Source organism: Lactuca virosa, chromosome 3, assembly GCF_052849685.1.
Source record: "Lactuca virosa cultivar CGN04683 chromosome 3, Lactuca_virosa_CGN04683_v6, whole genome shotgun sequence".
In the NCBI taxonomy this organism is placed as follows: Eukaryota; Viridiplantae; Streptophyta; class Magnoliopsida; order Asterales; family Asteraceae; genus Lactuca; species Lactuca virosa.
Genome location: NC_136428.1, coordinates 187,062,731 through 187,078,201, shown reverse-complemented (window position 1 = coordinate 187,078,201; position 15,471 = coordinate 187,062,731).

Genomic DNA, 15,471 nt, shown 5'->3' with positions numbered 1-15,471 from the left:
AGATGGACTTCTTGGGACACGTGGTCAGCAAGGAAGGGATACATGTGGATCCATCAAAAATCAAAGCAATCGAGAACTGGAAAGCACCAAGGGCACCGACGGAAATTCTCCAGTTCTTAGGCCTTGCTAGCTACAACAGGAGGTTCATACAAAATTTTTTCAAGATCGCAAAGTCACTCACTACCTTGACTCAGAAAGGAGTGACCTTCAACTGGGAGGATGAACAAGAAACTGCCTTCCAAACACTAAAACAAGCCCTATGTAGTGCCCCGATCTTGTCTCTCCCAGAAGGGACAGAAGACTTTATTGTCTACTGCGATGCATCCAAGAAGGGTCCAAGTTGTGTGCTCATGCAACGAGGAAAAGTTATTGCCTACGCCTTGAGACAACTTAAGACTTATTAAGTTAACTCTGACAACCCGAAATTTCTATCTTGTAAATTTAATCATATCAATCAAAAGTCAGACTTGTTTCTGTTAAACTTTTAGCCTTGTTAAGGATCGGTTTGAGAGTTCTAAGCCTAGTACACTCAAGGTTTGTATGTTAGGAAGTGTTAGCTCGGGATCTTTGAGTTGCAATCGAGTCGGAACCCCCTTCACAAGGAGTTCACGGTCGTAAACTAGGGTTCACAACCATGAACCCATGGTAGCCGTGAACTTCTATTCATATGAAGTGTATCCTTCATCATTCCTTCATTATCTACATCTTCAAGTCAAGAACTTTTATTTCTCTCTCAAGTATCATCAAGGATATCCTCCTTGATCTTCAAAAGTGTAAGTGACTCTTCCATTCTTTCTTGATATCCTTCTTATTCAAGTGAAACCCTATGATTTCATCCATGAATTCATCTCTTTTGGGCTTAGATCTTCAAATCACCAAGAACACCAAGAACACACACTTGTTCTTTGGGCCATAATCACCCTTCAAGACTACCATTAAGTAAGTCTCCTTTTCATACACTTGCTATCCATTAGAAGCTCTTGATTTCCAGCCATGAACCAACCACTTTTTGCATGAACTTCAAGAGTTTACGGTCATAAACCCTTCTTTGGGCCGTAAACCCTTCTTAGTTCATGTGGTGGCCGTGAACCCTTCAAGCCATGGCCGTAAACCCTTCATAAATCAAGCCTAGGGACGTAAACACTTCATGTGTGGCCGTGAACACTCCTTGGCCGTGAACACATCCTTGTGTGGCCGTGAACACCCTTTCATACAATCATTTGTGATTGTAACACTTCTTTCTAAGTGTTTCCTAGTATCTAAGGTCGTTCCCTTACATGATTAGTTGTTATATACACTAATTATATGCCTATATATGTGATTATATGTCTAATAGGATCCAATTGTGCTTCGGGACTTCATTTGTGATCTCAAGTATCCTATATATCTATCTTTCATTCGAATTACTCACTACAGGTGAGTTCATACCCCTAAACTTATCTTTTAATGATTTTAAATGCTTTTATGGGGGAGAATACAAGTAGAAAACAATATAGTTATAGTATAATTCACATGTTATTTATAACTATTAAACAAGAGGATTTCTTATACTTCAAAACTGTGTTATCAAACAAATTGTTTCAAATCCTTTTATAAACTGACATCAAGTCATTGATAACCATTCAAATGGTTAAAACTCTTTAAACGTTTTACAAAACTCTTTTAAACTTATATTTTGTTAAAACTATGTCTATATAGATATAGTTATATAAATAAGGTTGAAAGGGCTTAGGACTGATAACTCGCTTTATTTCCTGTTCCTTGTTTGATTGTGGACTTAGGGTATTGGTTGTTTCTCCGAATGTCGTTTGAATCTTAGTTATATATTATGTATATATATATATATATATATATATATATATATATATATATATATATATAGATATATAAAAGTACTTTCAATCAGTTCAATACCTTTGGGTAGCAAATGTGTACAAACATGATCAGTCATTCAATTACAGAGCTTACTAGTAAACTATAACATGTATAGTTTAGGAGGTTACTACTTACTATTTCTAGAACAACGAATCTTACATAAATTAGTACTTAGATGAGTTAGTTCTTACATGAGTCAGTTTATACATGAGTCAGTTCAAACATACAATAACTAGAATAGAAAAGAACATATAATAACTAGAACAGAAAGGAACATACAATAACAAGCACAGAAAGGAACATAAATCCTTTTACAAGAACAAGATAACATTAATGTGAAACCAAAACTTCACGGCTTAGCAATATACTTGTTAGATCGTGTTTTGTAACCAGAGTCTCCTAGAGGGAGAGCGGGCATTGTGTGTATAGATCTATACGGGAGTGACAATCCCGCATCCCGATTGTTCGCTACAGTTTGGCCGGCAGGCCAAGGGGTGACAAATGTCACATCAGTTTCGACGCCATCAGGTCGTCGTGTTAAACACTCGTCAATCAGTATGGTTATAACCTCATCACATTTTAACCTTAATTAAACAAATTGGTTTTAAGGTAGGTAGTGCTTCAGTAGTTACTTACTATAACAATACTGAACACTGTTATTTTCCCATTACATTCATATAGTGATCTTCTCACATACAAGGTAATGTAAACTATGTTCTGGTAATAATAGTCCTATTTTCTAGGAGGTATACAAACATTTACATCAAACACTTACAAACTTTACATCAAACACTTACAAACTTTACATCAAACACTTACAAACTTTACATCAAACACTTACAAACATTTTCATCAAACTGATACAAACATTTGGCACTAAAATACTTATGAACTCACCATCTTAAATGTTGATCTACTCTTTCAAAATAACTTGTATTCTCAGGTCACTAGTAGACAGGTACACTGGACTAGGTTTTGAGAAGACGGAGCGTGTTCAAGACTCGTCTTTTATTTTTATATATATATATATTTGGTTTCTTACAAATACATTCAGAACACACTTGTATTAACTATATTATTAATGCAATGGATGATGTTGTTGCTTGTTTTACTATTGTGCATTGTTATGATACTGAACATGACGTCCTCCGCCCCTAAACGTTTCGCCGTTCTGGTTTGGGGGTGTGACAGATTAGTATCACAACTTTGTTTATAGTGAATTGAGTATATCAACCCATAAAAGATATACAACTATAAACACATCGGGATTAAAACACTCTGACCAAGAGTTAATACTTTTAAAATAATAAAATATTTTAGTAAAGTATTCATACAAGCATTCATACTAGGATCAGTGTCATACTAGAAAAGAACAAAAGTATTGCGGTTGTTGGACATCACAAGTAGGCTTGGGGACATATAATCAGTTTTGGGGGTGATATAGCCTGATCAACTATATCTTTCCGAGAAGTCATTAGCATGCGCCTAATAATGGTTGTGGTGTTGCAGAAAGTCTAAAAACTAACCAACACTACTACAATGAAAACTTTAGAACATAACATAAACTTAAAACACTATAGGAGTATTTTGTGTTACTATAATTACTTATTTGAGAACTAAAAGGGTCTTTATTAGTAGGTCAATAGTTGTTGAGTGGATACGCTAAGGTTATATGTGACTAGGGTGTCATAGACTTAGAATCTGTGACCATTGCTCTACTTCTTGTTCCTTGTTTGGTTGTGGACTTAGAGTTAGGGTCACTTATTCGAAGTTCTATTCTATTTTGGTTACATATGACTAGTATGCACTATGCAAGTATTGAAGTAACTGATAAGGATCATCCTATAATTATCTTAAGTAGTACGTCTATTAACTATCTCTTTTATCCATATTCTCGCGTAGATAACATGGCTGGATTCCATCTCCCCGGTGACCCGTACTTTCCCAACCAAGGAAATGGTGGATGGCTCGATGAAGAGCCAGAAGAGAATCATGCAGTTCCTTTAGATGATGACTTCGCAGAAAACTTCCCAGAGGACTCTGACCCCGAGCCAGAAGTCAATGATCTACCCCTAGTGGCTCCAATCCCAAATCCTAACCCTCATCCGGCTTTTCAAGGCCCGACGCCTTTGTGGGCTGAGAACTTGGGCAGATGGAGTCAAGAGCAGGGACAACCCTTACCCTACAACGGAGACCGAAGCTTCTGTAATCTAAGCGAGGGAGGCTCACCAGATAGAATCCTGCCTATTCTGGTTTGTAGGGTTGCTCGAAATGACGAGCAGGGTAGGACAGCCATCAACCGAGTCATGGAAGTTGATGCCGATGCGGGAGTCAATACAGTCCACATTCACCATCTACAAGCTGCTCATAGAAGAACTCTGAACCACAATGAAGTCCTTTAGAGAGAACTTACTGCAACCCAAGCTGAATTCAGGGAACTTCGAACACGACAGACAACGTTCGAAAGACGCATGCTGGATATGGAACGTCATCAGGAAAAATTAAAGGCTCATCCGAGCGGTTCTCGTCGCAAGTAGAGTCTACTATATTCTGTCTTTTGGAGATAATGAGGTCTAAGTATAGACTCTAGTATAAATTTCCTGCTTATTTTAAGACCTTGGACTTTCAGTCTGCTAAGTCTTTATGCTGTCAAAATTTTCTCTTTATGGTTTGATGTAAGACCTACTTCAAGGTCATTTTTCCCGAACTCGATACATCTTTAATGCCAATGTTTTTGAAAGACATCTACTCTCATGGGAAATCTTCATCCAAATGCTTTCATTCTTCTATTGTTAGATCTCTATTACAATCATACTCTCATCTGTTTGTTGGACTATGGTGATTTAGTCCATGGACCACACTCATTTTACTCACAATTGAATTCTTACTATCATCCTCATATTTGTAAACTTTTAGTTGAAATATGCCTCCACGTAAATCACCGAGACGTAATCCTTCGATAAATCCAATTCAACCACCACTACCTCCTCCACAATTCGACCCAGCAGCTATCCAATCTGCAGTAGCTGCGGCTGTTACGGCAGCCCTAGCTCCATTCAACACGACCGGTACTAGCGGGAGTGGATCGGGTGTTAACTCCACCCAAGGTGGTAGTCACGGGCACCCTAGGGAGTGTTCGTATAAGGACTTCACCAACTGCAAACCCAAAGCCTTCAACGGTAGCGGTGAGATCATTTCTCTCTCGCAATGGTTCGAAAAGACGGAGTCGATCTTCGAGATCTGCTCCTGTCCGGAAGGAAACAAAGTAAAATTTGTTGCTTGCACCTTCTCGGACAGAGCCTTGACATGGTGGAATAGCCATGTCATGTCACTAACCCTGATAGTGGCTAATGCAATGGGCTGGGAAGCTCTGAAGGAGCTCATGATAGAAGAGTACTGCCCGAGGGGCGAGGTTCAGAAGCGTGAACAAGAACTCTGGAGCCTAACGATGAAGGTCTCCGACATAGTTGCCTATACCGCCAGGTTTAGCGATCTGGTGGCTCTATGTCCAGGAATGGTCCCTACTGCGGAAAAGAAAGTCGAGAGGTATATCTGGGGGCTGGTGCCTCCATTTCAGGGGAATGTCTTAGCTTCAAGCCACACTACCTTCGACAATGCCAAGCGATTGGCACAGCGGCTCGTCGATCATGGAGTCCGCACACCTACGACAACAGCTATTGCCATCCCAGAACTATCCAAATCCGCTGACAACAAGCGGAGGTTTTGGGACAACAAGAAGAAGAACAACGCGGCACAGAACTCTGCCAAAAAGCAGCAGGTCGAGGTTGTTCATGCCGCGATAGCACCTACTGGCACTGCGCCGATGAAGCTGTATGCAGGAAGCTTGCCCAAGTGCAACAAGTGCAACTTCCACCACAATGGACCCTGCCAGGAAATGCAGTGTGTAAACTGCAACAAGAAAGGGAACACTGCCCGTTTCTACAAAGCTTCGGCTAGGCCAATCACCCAAGTTCCGGGCATTGGTGTGGGCCAGACTTGCTACGGATGTGGCGAGGTGGGTCACTTCAAAAGGAACTACCCGAAGGCAGGGAACACAGGTGGAGTGGGAAGAGTTTTGGCTATAGGCCATGAGGAGGCAGTGGCAGACCCTACAGTGGTCACTGGTACGTTTCTCCTCGACAACTCTTATGCATGCATACTGTTTGATAGTGGAGCAGAGAGGAGTTTCGTGAACCAGATATTTGCACACTTACTTAAACAAAAACCACGTGCATTGAAAGAACCGTTCACTGTAGAAATGGCTAACGGAAAAACAGAGAGCACTAGCTGTATATACATAGGTTGTACTCTATCTCTAGATAGCCAATCATTTCTAATCGACCTCATGCCAGTGTTAATTAAAAGTTTCGACGTCATTATCGGCATGGATTGGTTGAGTCTTCATCGTGCTGACATCATGTGTTATGAGAAGGCCGTTCGTCTTAATCTACCGTCTAACAAAACCCTAGTTATCTACAACGACAAACCAGGCAAGAACCTTCGTATCATCTCGAGCATACAAGCCCAGAAGTACTTACGAAAGGAATGCCATGCATTCCTTGCTCATGTAGTTGATATGAGCCAAGAGACGAAAGACATAAAGAACATCCCAGAAGTACACGACTTTCCCGACATCTTTACAGAAGAACTACCAGGATTACCACCATAGCGTCAAGTCGAGTTCAAAATCGACTTAGTTCCAGGGGCTACCCTAGTAGCCAAATCGCCCTATCGTCTAGCACCAGCTGAGATGCAGGAGCTATCCGGTCAACTTAACAAACTGCTCAGCAAGGGCTTTATTAGACCAAGCTTCTCACCATAGGAAGCATCGGTCTTGTTCGTGAAGAAAAAAGACGGATCGTTCCGTATGTGCATCGACTACAGAGAACTGAACAAGCTTACCATCAAGAATCGTTACCTTCTACCTCGCATAGAAGACTTGTTCGACCAACTACAAGGGGCGAATTACTTTTCAAAGATTGATCTGAGATCTGGGTATCACCAGTTACGAGTGTTAGGGGAAGATGTTCTCAAAATAGCCTTCCGAACTCGTTATGGACACTACGAGTTTGTAGTGATGCCATTTTGATTGACCAATGTGCCCGCAATATTCATGGACTTAATGAATAGGATGTACCGTCCTTACTTGGATCAGTTCGTTATTGTATTCATCGACGACATACTTATCCACTCTCGTAGTAAGGAGGAACATAGTCAACACCTACGTCAAATCTTAGAAACCCTACGAGCAGAGAAGCTTTATGCGAAGTTCTGTAAATGCGAATTTTGGATTCGAAGAGTCGAATTCTTGGGTCACGTGATTAGCGAAGAAGGAATTCACATGGATCCTTCCAAAATAAAGGCCATTGAGAACTGGTCAGCTCCGAAGACGCCTACGGAAATTCATCAATTTCTAGGCCTCACTGGCTACTATCGCAGGTTTATTCAGAACTTCTCTAGGATCGCGAAACCGCTTACTACCTTGACCCAGAAAGGTTGACCTTTGACTAGGAAGAGAAACAAGAGAAGGAGTTTCAACCGCTGAAGCGAGCCTTATGCAGCGCACCGATACTATCCCTCCAAGAAGGGATAGAAGACTTCGTGGTTTATTGCGATGCATCCAACCAAGGGCTTGGCTGTGTTCTTATGCACCGAGGAAAGGTCATCGCCTATGCCTCAAGACAGCTAAAGACACACGAAGTCAACTACACCACACATGATCTTGATTTAGGAGTAGTGGTATTTGCTCTGAAGATTTGGAGACACTACCTGTATGGTGCGAAAAGCACTATCTTTACAGACCACAAAAGCCTTCAACATATATTCGACCAGAAGGAGCTCAACATGAGACAACGACGGTGGTTCGAGCTACTCAGTGACTACGAATGCGAAATTCGTTATCAGCCCGGTAAAGCCCTAAGTCGGAAAGAATACTCTGGTCGTAGAGTCAAATCATTGACTCTAAATATCCATTCAAATCTGTCCATACAAATTAAGGAGGCTCAGATAGAAGCCTTGAAGCCTGAAAATGTGGCGGGTGAATCCCTTAGAGGGATGGATAAAAACATGGAAGTCAAGGGTGGAGGAGCCTTGTACCTCATGGATCGGATCTGGACACCGAAGCTCGGTGGTTTCAGAGACGTGGTCATGACCGAAGCGCACAATACTCGATATTCCATCAACCCAGGTTCAGATACGATATATCTGGATCTCAAAAGGTTACACTGGTGGCCTAACATGAAAGCAGAGATTGCTACCTTTGTGAGCAAGTGCCTTACTTGCCCCAAGGTTAAGGTCGAATACCAGAAATCCTCAGGTTTACTTCAACAACCGGAGATACCTGAATGGAAGTGGGAGCAGATCACAATGGGCTTAATAACCAAGTTGCCCAAGACAACGTGTGGTCTCGATATCATTTGGGTGATCGTATACAGGTTAACAAAGTCCGCACACTTCCTGCCTATCAAAGAAATTGACAAGATGGAGAAACTAACGAGAACCTACATTATGGAGATCGTACGACCGCATGGTGTTCCCATATCCATTATCTCTGATAGAGATAGTAGATTCACTTCAAGATTCTGGTAGTCGCTACAAGGTTCCCTAGGAGCTAGGCTGGACATGAGTACAGCCTACAATCCGCAAACCAATGGACAAAGTGAGAGGACTATTCAAACTCTGGAAGATATGTTGCGAGCCTGTGTGATAGATTTTGGGAATGCATGGGATACTCACTTACCTCTTGTCAAGTTCTCCTACAATAACAGTTATCACACAAGCATAAAGGCAGCTCCATTTGAAGCCCTCTATGGCCGGAAGTGCAGATCCCCTCTGTGCTGGACTGAAGTGGGTGATACACAGTTAGCTAAAGGACGAGTTCCTAACAGCACTCTCACATGTCCAAAAATTATTCGGGAAACGACAGAGAAGATTGTTCAGATTCGTGAACGATTGAAAGCCTCTAGAGACCGACAGAAAAGCTACGCAGACAAGAGAAGGAAACCTTTGGAATTCCAGGTTGGCGACCGTGCTCTATTGAAGTTCTCACCCTGGAAGGGCTTGATACGCTTCGGAAAGCATGGGAAGCTAAATCCAAGATACGTAGGGCCTTTCAAGATTCTCGCTAGAATTGACCCTGTAGCTTAGAAACTCAAACTACCTCACAAACTTAGTAACGTACACCCTACTTTCCACGTTTCGAACCTAAAAAAGTGTCTATCCGACGAGACTCTTGTTATCCCACTCGATGAAATCGAGGTAAACGAGAGCCTCAACTTGCTGGAAGAACGAGTAGAGATCATGGACCGAGAGGTCAAGCAAATGAAGCAAAGTCGTATCCCGATAGTGAAGGTTCGCTGGAATGCCAAGCGGGGACCTGAATTCACTTGGGAGCGCGAGGATCAAATGAAACTTAAATATCGTCATCCTTTTACTTAGTCTATCTGTTTTTGCTTAAACTCTAATTTCGGGACGAAATTCCCTTTAACGGGGGATGATGTGACAACCCGAAATTTCTATCTTGTAAAGCCAATCAATTCAATCAAAAGTCAGACTTGTTTCTGTTAACTTTTAGCCTTGTTAAGGATCTGTTTGAGAGTTCTAAGCCTAGTACACTTAAGGTTTGTGCGTTAGGACGTGTTAGCTCGGGATCTTTTAGTTGAAATCGAGTCGGAACCCCCTTCACAAGGAGTTCACGGCCGTAAACTAGGGTTCATGGCCATGAACCCATGGTAGCCGTGAACTTCTCTTCATATGAAGGGTATCCTTCATCATTCCTTCATTATCCACATCTTCAAGTCAAGAACTTTCATTTCTCTCTCAAGTATAATCAAGGATATCCTCCTTGATCTTCCAAAGTGTAAGTGATTCTTCCATTCTTTCTTGATCTCCTTCTTATTCAAGTGAAACCCTATGATTTCGTCCATGAATTCATCTCTTTTGGGCTTAGATCTTCAAATCACCAAGAACACCAAGAACACACACTTGTTCTTTGGGCCGTAATCACCCTTCAAGACTACCATTAAGTAAGAATCCTTTCCATACACTTGCTATCCATTAGAAGCTCTTGATTTCCAGCCATGAAACAACCACTTTATGCATGAACTTCAAGAGTTTACGGACGTAAACCCTTCTTTGGGCCGTAAACCCTTCTTAGTTCATGTGGTGGCCATGAACCCTTCAAGCCATGGCCGTAAACCCTTCATAAATCAAGCCTAGGGACGTAAACACTTCATGTGTGGCCGTGAACACTCATTGGCCGTAAACACCCTTTCATACAATCATTTGTGATTGTAACACTTCATTATAAGTGTTTCCTAGTACCTAAGGTCGTTCCCTTACATGATTAGTTGTTATATACTCTAATTATATGCCTATATATGTGATTATATGTCTAATAGGATCCAATTGTGCTTCGGGACTTCATTTGTGATCTCAAGCATCCTATATCTATCTTTCATTCGAATCACTCACTACAGGTGAGTTCATACCCCTAAACTTATATTTTAATGATTTTAAATGCTTTTATAGGGGGGGGGGGATACAAGTAGAAAACAATATAGTTATAGTATCAATCACATGTGATTTATAACTATCAAACAAGAGTATTTCTTATACTTCAAAACTGTGTTATCAACCAAACCGTTTTAAGTCATTTTATAAACTGACATCAATTCATTCATAACCATTCAAATGGTTAAAACTCTTTTCAAATGATATACTCTTTAAATGTTTTACAAAACTCTTTTAAACTTATATATTGTTAAAACCATTTCTATATAGATATAGTTATATAAATAAGGTTGAAAGGGCTTAGGACTGATAACTTGCTTTATTTCTAGTTCCTTGTTTGGTTGTGGACTTAGGGTATCAGTTATTTGTCCGAATTTCGTTTGAATCTTAGTTATATATTATGTATATGTATATAGATATAAAAGTACTTTCAATCAGTTCAATACCTTTGGGTAGCAAAGGTGTACAAACATGTTCAGTCATTCAATTACAAAGCTTACTAGTAAACTATAATAGGTATAGTTTAGGAGGTTACTACTTACTATTTCTCGAACTATGAAACTTACATAAATCAGTACTTACATGAGTTAGTTCTTACATGAGTCAGTTCATACATGAGTCAGTTCAAACATACAATAACTAGAACAGAAAGGAACATACAATAACTAGAACAGAAAGGAACATACACTAACAAGTACAGAAAGGAACATACATCCTTTTACAAGAACAAGATAACATTAATGTGAAACCACTACTTAACGGCTTAGCAATATACTTGTTAGGTCGCATTTTGTAACCAGAGTCTCCTGGAGGGAGAGCGGGCATTGTGTGTATAGATCTATACGGGACTGACAATCCCGCATCCCGACTGTTCGCTACAGTTTGGCCGGCAGGCCAAGGGGTGACAAATGTCACATCAGTTTCGACGCCAGCAGGTCGTCGTGTTAAACACTCGTCAATCAGTATGTTTATAACCTCATCACATTTTAACCTTAATTAAACAAATTGGTTTTAAGGTAGGTAGTGCTTCAGTAGTTACTTATTATAACATTACTGAACACTGTCATTTTCCCATTACATTCATATAGTGATCTTCTCACATACAAGGTAATGTAAACTATTTTCTGGTAATAATAGTCCTATTCTTGGGAAAACACTCAATTTTAGAAAAGAACAAACATACAGAACAGTCGGGTCTTGGTAGAAGACTACTTTCCATAATGGTAGAAAATATAGGATTTTCTAGGAAGTATACAAACATTTACATCAAACACTTACAAACTTTACATCAAACACTTACAAAGTTTACATCAAACACTTATAAACATTTTCATCAAACTTATAAAAACATTTGGCACTAAAATACTTATGAACTCACCAGCTTAAATGCTGATCTACTCTTTCAAAATAACTTGTATTCTCAAGTCACCAGTAGACAGATACACTGGACCAGGTTTTGAGAAGACGGAGCCTGTTCAAGACTCGTGTTTTATTTTGATATATATATTTTTGGTGTCTTACAAATACATTCAGAACAGACTTGTATTAACTATATTATTAATGCAATGGATGATGTTGTTGCTTGTTTTACTATTGTGCATTGTTATGATACTGAACATGACGTCCTCCGCCCCCGAACGCTTCCGCCGTTCTGGTTTGGGGGTGTGACATCAACTACACCACACATCCTTGAATTAGGAGCGGTGTTGTTTGCCTTGAAGATCTGGAGACACTATCTATATGGTACAAAATGCACAATCTTCACTGACCATAAGAGTCTCCAGCACATTCTCAATCAAAAGGAACTCAACATGAGACATCGACGATGGGTAGAACTACTAAATGATTACGAATGTGAAATTAGTTATCATCCAGTCAAGGCCAACGTAGTAGCAGATGCCCTCAGTTGAAAAGAATACTCGGGCCGCCGAGTAAAATCCTTAACCATAACCATCCATTCACACCTTTCCACACAAATCAAGGAGGCACAACTTGAGGCTTTAAAACCCGAGAAGGTCGCAAGTGAAGCCTTGAGAGGAATGGATAAAAACCTTGAGGTCAAGGGTGACGGGTCTTATTATATCATGAATAGAATTTAGACACCGAATTTTGGTGGGTACAGAGATGTCATCATGAACGAGGCTCACAAGACCAAATACTCCGTTCACCCCTGTTCTGATAAGATGTATCTAGACCTCAAGAAACTCTATTGGCCAAGTATGAAGGCAGAAATCGCCACCTATGTGGGCAAGTGCTTAACTTGCGCCAAAGTTAGGTAGAATATCAAAAGCCCTCAGGTTTGCTACAACAAGCGGAGATACCCGAGTGGAAGTGGGAGCGGATAACCATGTACTTCATAACTAAATTGCCTAAGACAACAGGTGGATAGGTTAACCAAATATGTCACACCCATAAAATTCGAGCCAATTTAAAACTTTTTAAATCATTTGAAACCATTCAGTTATTACAATTTGTTTTCAAAATAGTTTATACATCAGAGTTCCCAGAAATCATAATCATCAATCGAGGAAGTGTACGGTCACGCCTTCGCCACCCCGCGGCCATCCGCTGAACATGAAACAATAACCTGAAACTGTAAGCCCGAAAGCTTAGTGAGTTGCCCCCAAAATACCAACCTCATATAACCATAATCATATCATATCAACGATTACAGAACAACATGCATACTGAACCCTCAGCTTGACTGGACCGCCTTGCAAGGCCTACAGTCTACCTAGATCTATCTCAAGCCTTCGGTATGACTGGACCGTCATGCAGGTTCACAGTCCATCCGGACCGCTCGTCTGGTATGTTGGCCTCAACCGCACGAAGCAGGACCCCGCCTCAACCCACCCATCAACAAGAACCATGTGCACATAAATAACATATACTGGCATGTATATAACAGTCATACCGATCTAACAGATCATCAATCATAGCAACATCCTATAACCAGGATACCGACCTAACCAGGTCACTAACATAGCATCATTCTATATACCATGATACCAATCTAACAGATCATAATAGCATAGCAACATCCTAAATAGTATACTGACCAAACCGGTCACTAGCATAACGTCATCCTATATACCAGGATACCGATCTAACAGAATCAAAATAGCATGGCAACATCCTAACCAGGATACCGACCTAATCGGTCACTAACATAACACCGTCCTAACTACTAGGGCACAGATCTAACAAACCAATAAGTATATCATGCGAATACCCGAATACAAATCCGATAAAGGGTCGGCCTTGGTGCCGTAGACCCTGTTGATATAGTGAGGATAACTCACCTTGCAACTGCCGAACTGAAACACGAGAACACTGGCCCGAAGCACTGCTCCAAACTCCAACACCTGATGCCAACAATGAACCATGACATAAATATCTAAAATACCATAACACCCCTGAAGGCCAAACAGGTCAAAGTCAAATTCCTAGCCAAAGTCAACCTTCCTGATTGACTCTACTCGCCGAGTCAACCCGTCGACCCGCCGAGTTCCCAACTTCAGAAAACTCTTATATCACAACTCGATTCGCCGAGTCACTCCATGACTCGTCGAGTTTAACGATCTCTGAGTCCTATCATGTCCAACTCACTGAGTCACCACTCAACTCACTGATCTGAGTCTTAACCAGAAGAGGTTGGGGTTTTGCGTTCTGACTCGCCGAGTCCAAGAACAGACTCGCCGAGTCCACGACAATCTTCAACAGACTCGCCGAGTTGTTCCTTCAACTCGTCGAGTTCATGCCTATCTTCAACAGACTCGCCGAGTCCAAGAACAGACTTGCCGAGTCTCTTCAGTCCTTTATACATGCAGAGGCTTTTCGAGTCTTGCACGGGCTCCAAATTGTAGATCCACACTTCTAGGTCGTGACTCTCACGTAAAGTTGCAAACTTTATGTGAATACAAGGTGTTATAAACCCAAATCACTCTAGGGCTAAGGTTTAAGACAATGATGCTTCACCAACAAGCCTAGGGCTGATACTTTGTGAGGTTCTGGACCAAGACAAGTCTAGATCTGAAGTAGCAACCTCAGATCTAAACGCCTAACCTGAATTAGATCCTTAACATGCCAAAATGGCCCCAAATATCGTTATAGAATAGATATAAATGCAATAGAGTCAAGGTAACAGCTTGTTACCTTTAAAATGTGCCCAAGCTGAAGTAGATTCTGGATCTACACAAATCCGTTGATGCTCTACACTTTGATCTACAAGCCTTCTTTGCTAGAATCTCCTTCCAAGGCTTCCAAGTTCACTCCATAGGCTCACACACGATTCTAGGCTTTTCTGACTCTCAAGGGGTGACAAAGAGGCTGAGGTGAGGACTTAAGGTCCTTTAAATAGGGTGCAAGCCCTGAGATTAGGGTTTTCTCTTCCCAGCACCAACTCGTCGAGTCCAGCTTCCGACTCGGCAAGTTGGTCACTTAATTCGCGACCAAATCCCGATCCGACTCGACGAGTACTCGCACCTACTCGTCGAGTAGCTTCCTCAATGTACACTTTAAGCCCTTATATCATATTTCTGAAATTTGGGATGTTACAACTCTCCCCCACTTAAATTAGGCTTCGTTCCCGAAGCCTACTGCAGTATACGCTTCCGAACAACTTACTCGCACTGTAGAGTCCGATTTCCCAATTATCTCAGGTCCTCCCAGACCCGACCACTACACCCCCTTTAACGTATCTCCTACTCGCGAGGCACCCATGCCAACACTCCAAGCCGACCATCGGCCTTTTCTTCTTGCGGACAACACATAATAGCCAAGTATCACCCGATGATACTATTCCTTCCTGTCCGGAACACACTTCCGTGACTTGCAATTACTAGGTACCACCATGACCCACTGGGTCCTCCCACAGTGTCAAACTACCCTTCCCTTTCCAAACTAGAGATAGCCCGAGTAACTCGTAATGTTGGGACCCAATCCATCCTCTTCTTAAATCCATTCTCTCTCGTGTTGACCGGATACTGCATCCTTCAGCTTCTAGAAATTCCCATGAATTAACCAGCTATATCTCATAACCACTCGCACCTGACCCAATCAGCCTCGGGCTGGAATACCAGGCAC